This window comes from Paramisgurnus dabryanus, chromosome 9, assembly GCF_030506205.2.
Source record: "Paramisgurnus dabryanus chromosome 9, PD_genome_1.1, whole genome shotgun sequence".
Classification (NCBI taxonomy): Eukaryota; Metazoa; Chordata; class Actinopteri; order Cypriniformes; family Cobitidae; genus Paramisgurnus; species Paramisgurnus dabryanus.
In genome coordinates, this window is record NC_133345.1 from 26,805,467 (window position 1) to 26,811,466 (window position 6,000).

Genomic DNA, 6,000 nt, shown 5'->3' on the forward strand with positions numbered 1-6,000 from the left:
CTTATGCCTCGTTTGGGATTGTTTATAGTCCTTTGAAACTCCGTTGAAAAAAAACGTTAAGTGTTGAGTTAAGTATTAAATGTTGGGCTCTATTAAAGTCCATTAAAATTAGAAAAATCCTGCAATGTTTTCCTCAAAAAACATAATTTCTTCTCGACTGAACAAAGAAAGACATCAACATTTTGGATGACATGGTGGTGAGTAAATTATCTGGATTTTTCTTTTTAGAAAATTGACTAATCCTTTAATTAATTTAATGTAATTAACTTTGCAGCGATATGGAACAAATACTGTATTACTTAACCCATTATTGTATTGTTTTCATTTAATTTTAGGTGAATCGGTCTCTAAATGCAATAAAATATAATTTTATTAATTTTAATTATGATTATTTTTATTATTGAATGATTGATTTTATTTGTTAAACACTGAAAAAACTTATTAAAATTATAAAGGGGAAAAATATTCATGATGTTGTTATAAAACTATTTGACAGAGTATTAACACATAATGACATTTTAATGACAAGTTATATTTGTATCACTGTAGTTGAGGTCAAGAAAAATATTCATGAAGCTGTTATAAAACTATATGACAGAGTATTAACACCTAATGACATTTTAATGACAAATTCAATTTGTATCATTGGTAAAAAAGTGGTCAGTTATGTTGTCTTTGTAATGTCAAGTTATAATGTATTGGTTATTGTCAATAACAAAGACATCTCAAACAATGTCATCTTTGCCTTAAAAAAATGAAATAATTGAACGAATGACACTTAATGACAGTTGTCATAACGTGCATAAAATCTCCTTCATGTTCATAGCACATGTCATGATTATAAATGTGTCATGTCAGTCTATGAACACCCCTTCAAGTAAAGTGTTAACGTAAGTAACATAGTAAGTGTGAGCTCAGCAAAATTGATCTAAATTAAATTTACCATCCTCTGCAGTGACAAAAAACACAGTACACCTGCACATTTTTTATCTAGCGCAAAGACAGATGGCATTATAAACTATATGTCAATGTTTTTAAAATTGAGTAATGGTGAAAAATGTTTTCACAGGCTTCCATGGAGCTGAAGAGGATAATGACACATGGGGTGTCTGTGTGCCTGCATACACACACTGTCAAGAGAATGACAAACAGTCACAGAGAGACGACACTTTCCTCTCGCACTCCGACAGGCACGTGCTGTTGATGTTCCTGCGCTTAGTAAACACTCCATCTCATCAGCAGTCAGCGCAGACCGTGTCTGCTTCCAACGTCTGGATGAACCGACACGGGCGCGCACGCACGCACATGGCAGCTAAGCATTATGATCTGATAAAAGCTCTGAACACTTGCTAAGGCAAGCATCACGATTTCTATTCATATTGGACGTTAAGCTTAAACAATTGTTTACGACTTACCCCCAACTTAATTTAGGCCATACTGTATGTAAACACCTAATATAACCCTAGAGACTGCATAACACTGCAATAACAACCGCCCAGAATACCTTAGCAACCACCTATAACAAACTAATATCTGCATAGCAACAAAATATTCATTTCCTGTAACTATTTACAAGTTTTCTTAAAATCTGTTTTCTTATGAAAGCGGTGGAGTTCAGCATCCATCCAGATGCTGCAGTTTGTCTTGCACTTTGTATGGGAAGACACAGAAGGAAAAGTGAGAGATGAGCGTATCGGAAACCGGTCTGACTCATCCGTCTGCTGCATGAGTGAGGAAAAAATACTCATGCAGGTGAAGTAGGAAGAGAGATATAGAAGCAAGAGAGACAAGAGCAAGAGAGAGATTAAAAGATATATGCGGAGAAAGTGAAAGACAAGCTGACTTCTTTAAAAATGTGCACAGGCACGCCACACTGCAGCTGGCACGGCTAAGCCTGGGATGCTCCTGCGAGCTTCAAAATACTTCGCTGTCTGCAGGTACCCGAGCAATCGGGATGAAGAGATCCAGTGAAGGAGGGAGAAAGTGAGGGGTGCTCTGTGCCACCGGTCTGATTCGGGATGGGTTTAAGGCTTTGCGGCACACCCCCTGGGTCATATTGACTGCAATTACAGCACATGGAGCTAGACTCCAGGGTTACAGCTGCCACAGACTGTTTTCCACCTTTTAAAAATTGAGTAAAGGAGTGAGAGAGCGAGGAGTAAAAGTGTCAGTACATTAAACCAGAGCTTGCAGCAGCATCTACTGCATTATAACCTATTCATAAGATTACAACTATAAGCAACACAACACTTTATGCAGTATTGAGTTTTATTTTTTTTTATACATTTAAAGTATTGTATTCCTGCAGTTGTGAAACCAAATGGAAAAATATCTAAATGTGTACACACTTTGAGGTATCATTCATCATTCATAGCACAAACAAGTTTCCCATTTAAGTTTAATACTGATACTTGTGCCAAAAGTGCCAAAGTTGAGAAAGTATAATAAAGTTTAAGATGTAATACATAATGTATAATACATTGACAGCCGAGGTGCGCTACAACCACCGAACCTTCCCTCCTTATTTACCCAAAGAACTTACTTCAGACATTAACCACTAAAGTTGTTATGTCAACCCAAAAACCCTCAAAAACTTAATGGGACACTCCACTTTTTTTGAAAATATGCTAATTTTCCAGCTCCCCTAGAGTTAAACATTTGATTCTTACCGTTTTGGAATCCATTCAGCTGATCTCTGGGTCTGGCGCTAGCACTTGTAGCATAGCTTAGCACAATCCATTGAATCTGATTAGACCATTAGCATTGCGCTAAAAAATAACCAAAGAGTTTCGTTATTTTGGTTACTTTCAAAAGCAGGGGACTATTTTCAGGCAGTGCGTAATATCACTACGTCTCCTGCAGCCATGTTACGGCAGCAAAGTCCTTGATAATTACGCCAGAATGAGAGTATAGTTCCTAGCCATATCTGCCTAGAAAATCACAACTTTTAATTTTCCGTTGGTCTTATACACGATGTAACTACAGAAGAGTCAAGTTTTAAATAGGAAAAATATAGAAACTCTTTGGTTATTTTTTAGCGTGATGCTAATGGTCTAATCAGATTCAATGGATTGTGCTAAGCTATGCTAAAAGTGATACCGCCAGACCCGGAGATCAGCTGAATGGATTTCAAAACGGTAAAACTCAATTGTGTAACTCTAGGGGAGCTGGAAAATAAGCATATTTTCAAAAAAAGTAGAGTGTCCCTTTAATTGACACAATAAAGTTAATCGAGTGATGCCATGATACAATTTTTTAAGGGTTGAAGAACTCTGGGTGGAATGGATTTATTAAGGAGAAAAATCAATACAACTTAAACCCAATTGAACAATCTGGACATGAACATCATGGCCATATCTTCTCCAGAGTTGAGAAAACCAACATAACATGAACTTGAGAAGAGAGAAATAGTGAGCGAGAGACATTAAGATACCAAGTATAGTGCAAGTACCAGTGCAGCAAAGATCCATGAAGTGCCGAAGTTGTAATCTTTAAGTATGCATTGTCTTTCTCTTCACATATAAAATAGCAAAGAGGAGGACAAGGGGGCGTCACTAACTCAAGTTTCCTGTAAGCATCCGCCCAGTTCGGTGGCCTGACTGCTCTGCGATTGGTCGACAGGTCCCTTGTGACCGTCTCTCAGTGGTAGCAGTGTTCAGTGCGGTTCTCCTCATAAACAGTGCCACCAGAAGCAAAACAAATTAGCCTGCATGTGAGAGCAATTGGGAGAGATTGTTGATTTTCAGGCAGGTCCAAGACAAACATCAGCAGGCAAGTAAACAACCATTCCTGAAGATGACTGACCTCGGTGCAGTTCAGAAGTAGGGCATGTGATCGTCTAATGTCGTTAAGGGCACAGAACGTGATTGTAAGATGAACTCCATGCCATCAGAGAACAGCATGACCTTGTTTATAGACACGCCCGGTCACTTGCCCACCGAAGTGAGCATTTACACGCAAAAAAAAAACCATACAGTAGCACTTAAATACAGCTGCTGTGTTTATGCACAATCACAAATACAACCACAGAAAAAATAAGAGACCACAGTTTTTTCTTCAATCATCATCTTTTCTAGATGTATTGTGACCATTTTAGTCCAGTCTGTTGAATTTACACAAAAGCAAAACTTATGAGTGACACCCAACAGCAAATATAAATGACTGAGAGCATGACGAGACCCATGAAAGACATGACTAAAATCTGGGATTTTTTCTTAAATAAATGTAAAATTATTAGTATTGTGTTGTTGAGATATTAATCTGAACTTGTTTAATCTGCAGTACTGAAGATCAGAAAACACTACGGCACAGATTTACTAACAGATTGTGCCATCATTTTGAAGATAAAAATAACCACTGTCTGGATTTACTAAAGACGCGCAGTGGATATTTAGAGCTAAAAAGGTGTGGTCTAGTTGGTCTAGTGACCTGAAACAGCTGCAAGTATAGCTGATAATAGGAGGCTTGGCAAGATCAGAGAGTGCGTTGTACAAGGCAGAGGATTTTATTCACACATAAAAGTTTCTTTGGAATGCCAGAGGAACATGCTATTCAAAAATATTGTTTGCCAAGCCATGTTATTTTGACTGGATGAAATAAAAGAGTCAAGAAGTCACACAATAGCAGGTGTCTTAAAATTTGTACTACGGCTTCGTTTGCTGGGATTTCCGTGGTGCTGAACTCAAGGGCATCTCATCAGCGCTGCTCTAGTAGATTGAGTTGGTCATTATGGAAATCAGCTTTTGCGCCCGAGTTATTTAATTTGCCCCTTTAGTAAATAACCCGCAGATATTATCTTTACCATCTGCACTTTTTTGGAATTGCGCTCTCGTCCTAATTTGCCCCATTTAGTAAATATGGCACTACTTTTTTTTTTTAAAGGTTTTAAATAAAATCATAATTTCTTAAAAAAATTTGGCAGAAATGTTGTCGCAGTTGACAGAATGAAACAATTTTTTTTTTTCTTAAACGCATACCTATAAATAGTACTGTACACTGCAAAAAATGATTTTCAAGAAAAACATTTGTTAGTATTTTTGTCTTGTTTTCAGTAAAAATATCTAAAAATTCTTAAATTAAGATGCTTTATTTTGATGAGCAAAACGACCCAAGAAAATAAGTCTAGTTTTTATACCAAAAAGATCAAATTTATGTCACTCTGCCAAAAATCTGCCAATGGGGTAAGCTAATTTTTCTTGAGTTTTCCTGAATTTAGTGTTTAAAGTAGGGATGTCCCGATCCGATATGCTGGATCGGTATCGGGTCCGATCCGGGCTTTTTGGCTGGATCGGACATCGGATTGAGGACTGACAACATGACCGATCCAATTCCAATATGTGCGTTAGCCGTGGTTGTTATTAAAAGGACAACATATTATAAAAGCACCATAAACATTTTATGCACTATATTCAAAGTCTTTTAATACACTCAATAGCTTCATGTGAAGGAACAAACGTTACATAAACTCTGTAACTTACTCGCAAACTGAGTTAATAATCCACTGTTGAAGCGGACGGATGAAACGCATCATTCAAACACGCACGCACGCATGCACACAAGATAACTTTACGCTGTTTAAAAGATCAAATTTTATAAAATCTCAGTAAGCCATCGGATGGATGCAATTCACTTTGTGTTTTAACAGTTATAAACTTTCCGTTGCGGTGCGAGGATTTCCATGAGAGGATGATTCAAGGGCATCAATTCTCCACCCAGAAAGCCCATAAACGACCAGAAAGCCCAGTATATGACTTAGGCGCATCAATTCTGCACCTGGAATGTGCATAAAAAGTCCGGTCAAGCGCATAATTCCCAAAATAACTATCCGCACAATAAAGCTTTTTTACTATGACAGTTTTATGCAAATATTTAGCATACTTTATTGATCAAACGTACCTATTATATGTTCTCCTAAACACTGTCATGATTAATATTTACTAATGTTTACTGTAACTTGTAAATAATTTTAATTTATTAATTTTAACATTTAAAATGATACTA

General features: G+C 37.0%; 1 protein-coding gene across 1 annotated transcript in view; it reads right to left on the minus strand.

Annotated features, from left to right (window-relative positions):
* Positions 1-6,000, minus strand: part of itpr2 (inositol 1,4,5-trisphosphate receptor, type 2) — a 106,903-nt gene that overhangs the window by 44,922 nt on the left and 55,981 nt on the right. The window lies entirely within an intron of this gene.